General features: G+C 48.2%; 1 pseudogene across 1 annotated transcript in view; it reads left to right on the forward strand.

The window, feature by feature from the left end:
* LOC148522636 (uncharacterized) overlaps positions 1–13,611 on the forward strand; it is a 764,886-nt pseudogene that overhangs the window by 13,894 nt on the left and 737,381 nt on the right. Inside the window, exon 3 of the transcript XR_015878527.1 lies at positions 3,144–4,924. The product of XR_015878527.1 is annotated as an uncharacterized LOC148522636 (transcript). The remainder of the gene's footprint in view (positions 1–3,143; positions 4,925–13,611) is intronic.

The raw sequence follows: 13,611 nt of genomic DNA on the forward strand, positions 1-13,611 counted from the left end.
GTTTCAAAGTTCCACATTAATCAGGAACTTGTTGTGCCAGCTTTTCAGTCACCTGATCTTTCGGCTGGTGAGGCTTCCTTGGATGTGGTCCGGGCACTTAGAATCTATGTGGACCGGACTGCTTCGGTTAGGAAGTCGGATTCTTTGTTTGTCCTCTTTGGTTTTCACAAGAGGGGTTGGCCTGCCAACAAGCAAACGATAGCCCGTTGGCTTCGTTCAGTTATTTGTGAGGCTTATGCGCAGGAGGGTTTACCTGTGCCAGCCTCTGTTAAGGCTCATTCCACTCGTTCTGTGGGTCCCTCTTGGGCTGCTAGACGTGGCGCCTCCGCTGTTCAGCTGTGTAAGGCGGCTACTTGGTCTTCAATTCAGACGTTTTTGAGGTTTTATGCGTTTGACACCTTCGCCTCTCAGGATGCATCCTTTGGGCGCCGGGTACTCCTTTCAGCACAGGAGCGTCCCCGCCCTTAGTTGAACTGCTTTGGGACATCCCCAAGGTCAACCCTGTGGACCCCCTATGGACCCTGAAGTAGAAAACAAGAGATATGGTAAGAACTTACCTTTGTTATCTCTGTTTCTACGAAGTCCATAGGGTCCACAGGGCGCCCGCCCTGACGCACCTGGCTTCAAATGGGCTGTGTGGCTGGTCACCGGTTTTCCGTCTCCCATTTCTGTGAGTATGGTTTCTTGTGTGTTCCAGTCTTCCTTCTCTCTGTTTAGTCTCCTCCTCCGGCCTTAGCTGCTTACCAACTGAGGTGCCTGTGGCCGGGGCGGGGTATAGAGGAGGACGGACCCAAGTGCATCCTGGGAGCAGCAAAGCTTTAACTGCGTGGTGCCCGTGGATCCAGATCCAGCTATACCCCAAGGTCAACCCTGTGGACCCTATGGACTTCGTAGAAACAGAGATAACAAAGGTAAGTTCTTACCATATCTCTTGTTTTTTTTTCCTTTCTTTCTATTTGTACACCCAGGCCATTGCCAGCTCGTTTAATCCCAATATATCTGAAGCAAATTATTCTATTTTTCATATAATAACTATCAGGTTATAAGTAACATAAATATATGAACTTCGCAAAGTGTTAACCAGAATTATATACCTATTAAATCATTTGGATAATTTCCTTTCATAAAGATAACGATGCACACCAAGTGTTATAAGTAAAACGTTTTTATATATCAATGCTTGTTAAAATACGAGAGAGAGAGACATAGAGACATAGAGAGAGAGAGAGAGACATAGAGAGAGAGAGAGACATAGAGAGAGAGAGAGACATAGAGAGACATAGAGAGAGAGAGAGAGAGACATAGAGAGAGAGAGAGAGACATAGAGAGAGAGAGAGAGACATAGAGAGAGAGAGAGAGAGACATAGAGAGAGAGAGAGAGAGACATAGAGAGAGAGAGACATAGAGTCATACATACATACATACATATAGATATATATATGATTGCCGAGTGTGTGAGTGGAGGTTGTTGGGACCCTTTGTCCTATTGTTCAAACCGCATGGTCTCTGAACACAAACTCCATTTTAAAACTCACATTGAAGACTCCCATAATGCCCTGTTCTGTAATACCAATACTTTCACCCACTACAACTGTGTGATATCTTTGGACCAAAACAGTACATTATTTTGTATACCAGTGTCTAATATTTTCAACTTCCATGATATAACACTGCATCCACTATACTATACAAGCTTTTCAGATACTATAACGTTGTATAATACATATAAGCTGATTCCTCTGTAATAGAATTGTGTACTATGAGTTGTATACTGGTATTTTAACTATCATAATACTATAAAGCATCCACCAACCACATGGACCAACTTCAATTTCCATTAGAGACATGGGTCAATGGGGGAAGGGGGAGAGCACATGGAATTTCCTTTGTTCATACCACATAGAGGTAGCCATCTTTGAATCCCCAAACTATGATAATATATAACTTCACAATACTATCACAATATGGCTAGCAATCCGCAACTCCTCCCATGGAACCACAACCACTAGCTGATATCAAACAAATATACATCTACAGATTGCAGCATTTCACCCAATCTCCATCCCAATCTTAACTACACAATGATACAGTCAGACCACGAGAATACAACACATACCAAACCCATCCCACTCAGACTATGCCACTGTCCAAGCACATGGGAAGGAAGGGGGAAAAAGTACACCTGTATCACAGCCAGCTATATGTATAAAACTGAACCCAAATCACCGCAAATCAATCTTCATATCGTCTACTACAGATTAACACAAACCAAGGCACAGCCAAAGCACCACAGCCTGACAACCTGGCCTTTAACAAAGATTCCACTGTGAACCACAATATTAATCACTACAAACTATCTATACAAGCTATAAACAGATCAAATCAAACTAGTTATAGATACCCATTATAGGCTAACTAATGTACAGTTTACTTAGCCATTATGAGCAGATATCTCCAGGCGATTGAAGCTGCATCTTGGCAGTCTTCTGGGGAGAAAGTCTGCTGTCCTTGTGTGTCCTTGCAAGCCTGTGTGTTTCTCCAAGTGTGTATGAATGCCATCCTGCTCTCCCTCACCTGTGAGGTGTGGTCAGAAAGGGAATATCCGATTGGTCAACTGGACTATTGTTCTAAGCTTTCCTGTGTGAGGCTTCAAGAGGAAAAAGCCTCTTGTTGGGGGTATGCTGTGGAGTTGAACACCTTAACAAATGCTAATCAGCTTGTATTGTGAGCTGGTTTCTGTTACCTCTATTGATATGCTGGAATAACCAGTTCTGTGTAAACTCTAAGCTCTGGGAAAATTATCACATTTCATTTATAGATTTTTTTTTTAGCTGTATAGGGAATTATTATTATTATTATTGATTTTAATATACACACTGTAACACCTTCCCACCATACAGATTGGACAGATATATCTATGGGTGTGTACGCAGCCTTAGGGGGTTAATGTATCAAGCAGGGGAGAAGCTGCCCGTAGCAACCAATCATAAAGTACATTCTATAGAAAGAACCTTTTGTAATACATGTGTTGCTTATTAAAGCGATGATCTGGCAACCTGTTAATTATGTAATATAACATTTCTGCCATAAAAGTAGACTTACCCCGGTAATCTTTATGCTTTTACATGTTATCTTTCTTACAGAACAATTGAGCAGGATTCCCACTAAGAATATAGAAGGATATTGTGGAAAGGGACATTGTTTTCTGATCAAGCCACCTACAGACATCATCTCTTCTTACACCTCTGCAGGATTCACAAACACTATTCTCATTTTCTGTATATTAGGAACAGTCAACTCATTTGTTTCTCATCTAATACACGATGAGTCTCACGGGAAAGAAATCGCATCTGTGCTCTGAGTGCGACAAAAGCTTTACATATAAATCACGGCTTCTACGCCATCAGAGGATTCACACAGGAGAGAAACCATATTCATGCCCTGAGTGTGGCATGCGTTTTACCCATAAGTCACATGTTCCCATACATCAGAGGAGTCATACAGGAGAGAAACCATTTAAATGTTCAGAATGTGGTAAATGTTTTTCTCATAATGGACGTCGTCTTATGCATGAAAGGCTTCACACAGAACTGAAGACCTTTAAGTGTTCTGAATGCAGCAAGTGTTTTTTCCATAAGGCTCATCTCGTTCGACATGAGAGGATTCATACAGGAGAAAAACCATTTAAATGTTCTGAATGCAGCAAATGTTTTTCCAGTAAGTCTCATCTTGGTAGACATCAGATGACTCATACAGGAGAGAAACCATTTAAATGTTCTGAATGTAGCGATTGTTTTCATTACAAGTCTGGTCTTATTAGTCATCAGAGGATTCACACAGGAGAGAAAGCATTTCAATGCTGTGAATGCAGCAAGCGTTTTCCCAGTAAGTCTAGTCTTGTTAGTCATCAGAGGACTCACACAGGAGAGAAACCATTTACATGTTCTAAATGTAACAAATGTTTTTCCAGTAGGACACAACTTGTTGCACATCAGATGAATCACACAGGAGAGAAACCATTTACATGTTCTGAATGTGACAAATGTTTTTCCCTTAAGTCACAGCTTGTTGTACATCAGAGGAGTCACACAGGAGAGAAAAGATTTACATGTTCTGAATGTGACAAATGTTTTTCCCTTAAGTCACAGCTTGTTACACATCAGAGGAGTCACATAGGAGAGAAACCATTTAAATGCTCTGAATGCAGCAAGTGTTTTACTGACAAGCAACAACTTGTTAAACATCAGAGGATGCACACAGGAGAAAATACATTTGAATGTTCGGAATGTAGTCATTGTTATCCTTGTAAGTCACAACTTGTTACACATCAGATGATTCACACAGGAGAGAAACGATTTACATGTTCTGAATGTGGCAAATGTTTTTCCCTTAAGTCACAGCTTGTTGTACATCTGAGGATTCATACAGGAGAGAAAGCATTTAAATGCTCTGAATGTAGCCAGCGTTTTTCCAGTAAGGCAAGTCTTGTTAGTCATCAGAGGACTCACACAGGAGAGAAACCGTTTACATGTTCTAAATGTAACAAATGTTTTTCCTTTAGGAATCAACTTGTTACACATCAGAGGAGTCACACAGGAGAGAAACCATTTACATGTTCTGAATGCAGCAAGGGTTTTTCCAGTAGGTTTTATCTTGATCTACATCAGATGAATCACACAGGAGAGAAACCATTTACATGTTCTGAATGTGACAAATGTTTTTCAAGTAAGTCAAGTCTTGTTAGACATCAGATGATTCACATAGGAGAGAAACCATATGCATGTTCTGAATGTAGCAAATGTTTTTCCCAGAAGTCCTCTCTTGTTACACATCAGAGGAGTCACATAGGATAGAAACCATATAAATGCTCTGAATGTAGCAAGTGTTTTATTGATAAGAAACAACTTGTTTGACATCAGAGGATGCACACAGTAGAAATAAACATTTAAATGCTGTGTATAAAGAGAGGGTTTTACTAGAAAGTTGACACTTATTAATCACATGAGGAGTCACTGAGGACCTGTATAATGTATCATGTGTTTCCTAAGTAAGTTGTATCACCTCAATATGTATTCAAGTGGGGCCATTTTTTATTCATTCTTGATAAAGACAGAGGTTTGACAAGAGGACTTGGGGGCACTTTCTCCCCCTGGGGTGGTCTCTGTGTTATACCTCATTATTACCCTTTATACCTGACTACTGCCTCACCTTCCTGTAATCTGAGTCCTATGGCCCAGATTTATCAATGAGTGATATTCTTGTTATCACTCGTTACTAATCTTAAGTAGTGCTCTAAACACTCAGCTCCTAACTTTCATGTGTTTGAATAATGATAGGAGCTGATTGGTTGGAGCACCATTTAAGTAAGCAGAGCGCTGTGTGTAAATGTTTTTAAAAATGAATACAGTATTGCATTTGACAATTAATTTGTATTTATTTTTAAAACAATTATACTCAGTGCACTGCTTACATGTTTACAATAGTACCACTGAATTCTCAGAGCTGCTTATTATATTTATCATTGCACTTAAGAGAATAGTTCTAGGAGTGATTACAAGAATATCTCTTGTTGATAAACCTGGGCATATGTATTACTAGGTTATGTACCTGGTTTAACTCAGCCAGGCGTTAGATATTTACGGTTTAAATTTCCATCTCGCCACTCCAATAACACAATAATCGTTCACTTCTATAGTAATGCAACACCGCTATAGTAAGACATTACCTTCCCTTAGCTGTGTACAAACACCTTTCCCTCCCTCCCCAGCATTGTAACACATTTGACATTCCCCTCCCTCACCTGTTTAGAAATTCAATCACTTCCTCACCCTTGTAGTAACGTATTCCACTCCCTCACCTGCTGTAGTTAACAGATTTTCCTCGTTTAAAATAGGGGAGCCACACCAACTGCCAGTGATGTTTGGGGTGACAGTTGGTGTTTTTATTCTGAATTGTACTGCAGCCACAATGAGCCAGTCAGTCAGGACATTGCACAGGGGGAAGAAACATTTTAGTCCCTTTAGGCGTCAAAATTCAAATAAATCCCTTCTTTCTACTTCAGGGTCCATAGGGTATCCACAGGATACCTTGGGGTATAGGTGTGACGTCAGTCGCAGGGCACCAAAGAGTTAAGCTTTCAGCCTCCCAGGATGCACTAGGTCCCCCTCCTATACCCCGCCCCCGGGCCAAGGCACCTCAGTTTAGTTTGGTGCCCGGCCGGAGTCGGGTGCACCTGTTGGAGTGGGGGCTAGAAGAGCCCCTGAAGCTTTTTCTTCATGCAGCTGTGGCTGCACATCTGGATGAACAGCATGGACAGTCAGTCCTGACGTCCATGCTGTCTTCCCTACACCCCGCCGGTACCAGAACGCCGGTACTGATCCGGGGATGCTGGTGGGCGTCTGGGGTCACAGCTAGCGGTGACCCCAGATGCTCCGGACCATGGCCGGATTCAAGGGGGACAGAGGTAAGCAGCGGGGTCCCGCGGTGGGTCCCCGCTGATCACATGGTCCTAAGTCCCCAGGCAGGGGGCTCCCTGGGGACTGGCTGCAGCGTGGAGCCAGGCGACCAACCTGCGCTTCCACTACCCCCTGGGACAGCGGACCGCAGCAGAGCGGTAGCGCTGCGGCGTCCCAGGGGTTAAATGCATGCCAGGGGAGCGCGCCTTCCCTGTCTCACAGCCGGCGCCTCCCCCGCTGCACACAGCCCTCTCTGCACTGTGCTGACTGGTCCTGTGTCAGCGCTCCTCCCCCAGGCCAGCTTCTCTCTGCTCCTCGGCGGCCATCTTCTCTGCAACGCATGGTGAACGCTGCTGGAAGTCTGGAAGGAAGCATCGTGGTCTGGGTCCCCCCGCATACCTCTCCTCCGCTGTGGCTCAGGTCTGTGTATGCAGCGCTGTGTCCTACCAGGCCCTGTGTCTGTGTAGTTGAGTGATCAGCGCTGTTAGTGCAGGAATTGTTATTTCTCTGCATTGTATGTGACTGTGCTAGCGCTGCCTGTAACTTTTCTTCTCTAAACTGTCAGCTTTATTACTGTCCCTGTTCTTTCTGCTAAAGCCCTTGCGGTGCGGTGCTGCAGGGTGGTCTCTCGCCTATTTAATACTTAATTGGTGAGAGAGGTCACATACGTGGTGCCATCATGTCTGAAAGTGATTTTCCCCTCCGGCTACAGTGTACCACGTGCAAAGTACCGTTAGCGGAGGGGGAGGGTAGCGCGGAGGGCCTTTGCCGGCAGTGTTTGTCCATGGCGCGGCCTATTACGGTTACAGCACCGGTACAGGAGCCGCCCTGGGCTTGTTTCGCTCAGGCGTTAACAGCTTTAGTGGGCCAGTTAGCTCCGCAGCCCGCGTTTACTCCGATGGGTTTGTCCCAGCAGTCTGTGGTGTCATCACCCATGCAGGGGTTCCCACGACAATTGGTGGTACCCCACAGTCTCCCTATTTCCCCGCTCCCGGGTTCTCAGGAGCCAGCGTGGGTTAACTCCCTGACGAGTTCTGTACAGCACTTGTCGGATGTGTTGCAAGGGGAGTCTGTGATGCGGCCTCATAAAAGGCCAGTGGCGTCTCTGTCCGCTCCTTATGAGGATGACGAAGGGACGTCTGATGATGGGGAGATTCTGGATCCTTACGATCAGGAACCTCTCCATACTAAGGACGCTGATGCTAAGTCCAAAGTATATATTCCTGGACTTATTCGGGCAGTCCGCACAGCCTTGGTGATTGAGGACGAAGTTCCCCCAGCGGCTAAATCTAAGTATGCCTTTTTCAAAGATGTGAAGGGCGATGCCACAGTCTTTCCTCTTTCGGGTCAGTTGGTGGACCATTTACAGGAGGCGTGGAAACAACCTGGCAAAAGATACCAGCCGCAGAGACGCCTGGCGGTGGCTTATCCGTTCGCGGATAATTATTTTGCTAAGTGGGAATCCCCTCCACAGGTGGATTCTCACGTGACCCGTCTTGTCCGTAGTGCCACATTGCCGATGCCATCCATGTCCTCCCTTAAGGATGCTACGGACCGCAAGGTAGAAATCTGCCTGATGTCCGCTTATTCCCTTGCAGGGGGGGCAGCACGGCCGGCTATGGCCATTTGCTGGGTTGCCAGAGCGATGGAGCGCTGGGCGGATTCATTAGAGGCTTCTTTTGAATCCGACTGTCCGGCCGAACAGGCGGAGTTGATTGGCAATCTCCGTGATTCGGCCACCGACATCAACGAGGCGGCTCTAGACATTAGTACTCTGGTGTCTAGAATTTCTTCAGCAGCGGTAGCTGCTCGTCGCACCTTGTGGCTGCGATCCTGGAAGGCGGACGCAGATCCAAGAAAGGTCTGGAAGCGTTGCCGTTTACCGGAGAAGTTCTCTTCGGTCCGGATCTGGATAAGATTGTGGCCACGCTGGCGACAGCCAAATCTGCTTGTCTCCCGTCGGCCGCTGCTCCTTCTGGTTCTGGACCATCGTCCTTTCGGTCATCTAGGGCCCAGGGCAGGCCCAAACCACAGTCGTTTCCTCGACAGGCTGGCCCTAAGAAATCGGTCAAGCCCCGGAAACAGGCATGGAGTACCAGACGTCCGGCCCCCAAGCCAGATGACAAGCCTGCGGCCTGACGGTCCGGGTCTCCCCTTGGGGGATCCCAGGGTGGGAGGCCGCCTGCTGCAGTTCTCCCGGTGTTGGTCGTTCACTACGACAGACACTTGGGTTCTGGAGGTGGTCTCTCACGGGTACGCCCTCTCCTTCCGGCACAGACCCCCGGCTCGATTCTTCACCACGGGTCTACCATCAGACCGGAACAAGGCTACGGAGCTGCGGAAGGTATTGCACACTATGCTCCAGGCTGGAGTTATAGTGCCTGTTCCATTCTCCCAGAGGGGCCAGGGTTTCTATTCAAATCTATTTTTGGTACAGAAACCCAATGGGTCATATCGTCCGATTCTCAACCTCAAAGCACTCAACAAGTCTTTGCGGGTCCCGAAGTTTCGGATGGAGACCCTACGGTCCATCATTCTGGCGCTGGAACCTGGGGACTACATGGTGTCATTGGACATACAGGACGCTATGGCGGTCATGGCGGCTTCTCTGCGGCTGCAAGGAGTCCGCATGTTGCCGTACTTGGACGACCTGTTATTGGTGGCAGGATCTCCAGAGCTCCTGTTACACCACTTGGACCTGACCATTGCACTGCTGCAACGGCACGGCTGGCTAATCAACTGGCAGAAGTCCACTCTAATCCCGTCTCGGAGGATTCTGCATCTTGGAGCCTTATTGGACTTGGGACAGCAAAGGATCTTTGTGACGGAGGACAAGATCTCTGCTTTACAGTCAAGGGTGCGCAGTTGTCTGCACAGCCGCCGGGTGTCCTTACACTCGGCGATGAGGTTACTGGGCTCCATGGTGTCGGTGTTCGACATGGTGGAATACGCCCAGTTTCACTCCAGACCTCTGCAGCACCTGATCCTGTCCAAGTGGAACGGGCTGCCTCAGTCTCTGAAGTTCCAGACGATTGTGCTCTCCCCGGAGGTTCGCCTGTCCCTTGTGTGGTGGTTAAAGACGACCCACCTCAACAAGGGACGTCCGTTCTGGGTTCCAAATTGGGTCCTGTTGACAACGGACGCCAGTCTTCGGGGCTGGGGAGCAGTTTTGGGTCCACACTTGTTCCAGGGCAGGTGGACGCCGACAGAAGCGGAGCTTCCAATAAATATCTTGGAACTCCGTGCGGTCTTCAATGCTCTCCTGCAGGCACAGTGGTTTCTCCAGGGTCACCCGGTGCAGGTTCAGTCGGACAATGCTACCACCGTGGCCTACATAAACAGGCAAGGAGGAACTCGCAGTCGGGCGGCTCTCGTAGAGGTCTCTCGGATCCTGGTTTGGGCGGAGCGCAATCTTCCGGCCATATCAGCGGTCTTCATCCCGGGAGTGCTAAATTGGGAGGCGGACTTTCTAAGTCGCCAGGACGTTCATCCAGGGGAATGGTCCCTGCACCCGGACGTTTTTCAACTACTGGTGGACAGGTGGGGTCTTCCAGAAATCGACCTCATGGCGTCCCGGCACAACAACAAGTTGCCGGTGTACGGGTCTCGCACAAGAGACGAAGGGGCGTCTCTGGTGGATGCTCTGTCCGTCCGGTGGACGTTCAGGTTCGCATACCTGTTCCCTCCGGTCTCCCTTCTTCCACGGGTAATCCGGAAATTCAAACAGGAAGGAGGGACGCTCCTGTTGATAGCTCCCGCGTGGCCCAGACGGCACTGGTTCTCAGACCTTCAGGGTCTGTCCGTGGACAGTCCTCTGCGGTTGCCGCTACGACCGGACCTTCTGTCTCAGGGTCCTTGTCTTCACCCGGACCTGACTCGGCTGTCTTTGGCGGCGTGGCTGTTGAGACGGCCATGCTGAGGTCCTGGGGGTTTTCCAGCTCTGTGGTGCGTACCATGTTACGAGCTCGGAAACCGTCTTCCGCGAGGATATACCATCGCGTGTGGCATACGTTCTTCCAGTGGTGTCGACCGAAAGGTTGTGCACCGCGGGAGTTTCGTCTGTCTCGGATTCTCGCCTTCCTGCAAGCGGGACTAGATCATGGGCTTCGCCTTGCTTCTTTGAAGGTACAGGTTTCGGCCCTATCTGTCTGGTTTCACCGTAGGATTGCTACAATCCCGGATGTGCGCACCTTTATGCAAGGTGTTCTCCGTATTCAGCCGCCCTTTGTTCCACCTGTGGCGCCTTGGGATTTGGCTGTGGTCCTGAGGGCTCTCCAAGGACCGCCGTTTGAACCACTGGGCTCAGTGGATATTAAATGGCTAACAGCTAAGACTGTTTTCCTTCTGGCCGTTGCTTCAGCCAGACGTGTTTCTAAGTTAGGGGCTCTTTCTTGTAGACCCCCTTTCTTGGTTTTTCATGGGAACAGGGCAGTGCTCCGCACTCGGCCCGAGTTTCTTCCCAAAGTTGTTTCCCAGTTTCATGTTAACGAGGAAATAGTTGTTCCGGCCTTTAACTCACCGGGTCTTTCCGTGGGTGAGGCCTCTTTGGATGTTGTGCGGGCCTTAAGGACTTATGTTGACCGCACTTCTTCGTTAAGGAAGTCGGACGCTTTGTTGTCCTCTATGGCTTCTGTAAAAAGGGTTGGCCTGCTTCAAAGCAAACTTTGGCAGCCTGGATCCGTATGGCTATTTCTGAAGCTTATCTTCATGAAGGCCTACCGGTCCCTCCTTCTCTGAAGGCTCATTCCACTAGGTCTGTGGGTCCTTCGTGGGCAGCTCGACGTGGTGCCTCGGCAGTTCAGATCTGCAAGGCTGCTACGTGGTCTTCTGTCCATACCTTCGTGAGGTATTACAGGTTTGACACCTTCGCCTCTCAGGATGCTTCCTTCGGGCGGCGGATTCTCCTTTCTGCACAGGAGCGTCCCCACCCTTAAAGGATACTGCTTTGGGACATCCCCAAGGTATCCTGTGGATACCCTATGGACCCTGAAGTAGAAAATATGAGATATGGTAAGAACTTACCCTTGTTATCTCTATTTCTACGAAGTCCATAGGGTTCCACAGGACTCCCGCCCTGTCGCACCTGTGCTGCAGTTGGGCTTTGCTCTGGTCACCGGTTTTCCGTCTCCCTCTGGTGAGAATGTGATTCTTGTATGTGTCCAGATCTTTGTTCTCTCTCTTCCTTCTCCTCCGGCCTATGGCTTGGTAACTAACTGAGGTGCCTTGGCCCGGGGGCGGGGTATAGGAGGGGGACCTAGTGCATCCTGGGAGGCTGAAAGCTTAACTCTTTGGTGCCCTGCGACTGACGTCACACCTATACCCCAAGGTATCCTGTGGAACCCTATGGACTTCGTAGAAATAGAGATAACAAGGGTAAGTTCTTACCATATCTCATATTATTTGGGCAACTACATCATGGAAGGAATATACTCCCCGATTTTCATATCTAGGGGTTTGGGCTGGGTGTTGATGAGCCAGGACTAACACACACACACACACACACACACACACACACACACACACTTTAAACCAGGACACTCATGGATTACACAGGTTCTGTGGTTTATTAAAACCAGGTGAAATCCAGACTTGATGTGAGCCAGCCACAGAACCTGTGTAATTCATGAGTGTCCTAGTTTGAAGGGATGATATATACCGTATATACTCGAGTATAAGTTGACCCGAATATAAGCCGAGGTACCTAATTTTACCTCAAAAAACTGTGAAAACTCACTGACTCGAGTATAAGCCTAGGGTGGGAAATGCAGCAGCTACTGGTAGTAATCCCTCCCCTGGTACTGCCCCCAGTAGCAATACCCCCCCCCCTGGTAGTGCCCCCAGTAGCAATACTCCCTCCCCTGGTACTGCCCCCAGTAGCAATACCCCCCTCCCCTGGTAGTGCCCCCAGTAGCAATACCCCCCCCCCCTGGTAGTGCCCCCAGTAGCAATACCCCCCCCCCCTGGTAGTGCCCCCAGTAGCAATACCCCCCCCCCTGGTAGTGCCCCCAGTAGCAATACCCCCCCCCCCTGGTAGTGCCCCCAGTAGCAATACCCCCCCCTGGTATTGCCCCCAGTAGCTGTACCCCCCCTTCTGGTAGTGCCCCCAGTAGCAATACCCCCCCCTGGTAGTGCCCCCAGTAGCAATATCCCTCCCTGCTAGTGCCCCCAGTAGTAATTCCCCCACCCCCCTGGTACTGCCCCCAGTAGTAGTCCGCCCAGTAGAGAGAGATGTTATAAAAAAAAAACCAAAAAAAAAAAACCTGAAACCCCAGTCCGGGTCCCGACGCTGCTACTGGCGCCTCCGGCCGGTTTGCATTATGGGAGAGACGTCGTCATGACGACTTCTCTCCCATTACCCACTGCGGGAGCTGGAAGATGGCTCCCGCAGTGGGAGCAGCAGCAGCCGATGAGAGTCTGACAGACTCTCATCGGCTGCTGATTACAACAAACACACAGCTGCCGTTGCTGGCGGCTGTGTGTTTGGCAGTGTGTAGTGCTGACCGAACTCCATCCTGTCAGCGCTACACACGTGGTGCAGCTGTGTCACAGAGACACAGTCTGCACTGCGGCCCGCATGGTACGCTACTCAGCTGTGTACCATGCAGGCATCACTCGAGTATAAGCCGGGGTGATTTTTCAGCACAAAAAATGTGCTGAAAAACTCTGCTTATACTCGAGTATATACGATAGATATATTTACCATAATTCCAAGGTGCGGTACATATGGCATAATAAAAATCTCAGGCAAAGACTCTCAACGTTTCAATATATTTAGTTCATATTGTCATCAGGATGATCAAAATATATTGAAACGTGGAGCGGGTTTTATTTTTTTTTTGCATTAAATTCTTTAATATGCCCAGAGTGGCGTGCTTTGCAATTTTCTACTTACCTGTATGTGAGGGCAATGGCTGAAGTGAAGATTAGAGTGTCAGACCTTGGATGCAAAATATATATTTTCTGTAAAATGGTGCAACTAAGACACTGGTCACCTGTATCCCATAGTAACCAATTATAACATTTGTTTGCTCGCTGATACTAGAAGCTGATATCTTGTAGCTGTGGGTTACAGCACTTCCTTGCTTTTCACACCATGTTATTAAGTCCCACTGAGAGCACATTGTGTATCAGGCTACTAATATGAGGGTGGATCCCA

This window comes from Taudactylus pleione, unplaced genomic scaffold (genome assembly GCF_031769625.1).
Source record: "Taudactylus pleione unplaced genomic scaffold, aTauple2 ptg000145l, whole genome shotgun sequence".
NCBI classification, from domain to species: Eukaryota; Metazoa; Chordata; class Amphibia; order Anura; family Myobatrachidae; genus Taudactylus; species Taudactylus pleione.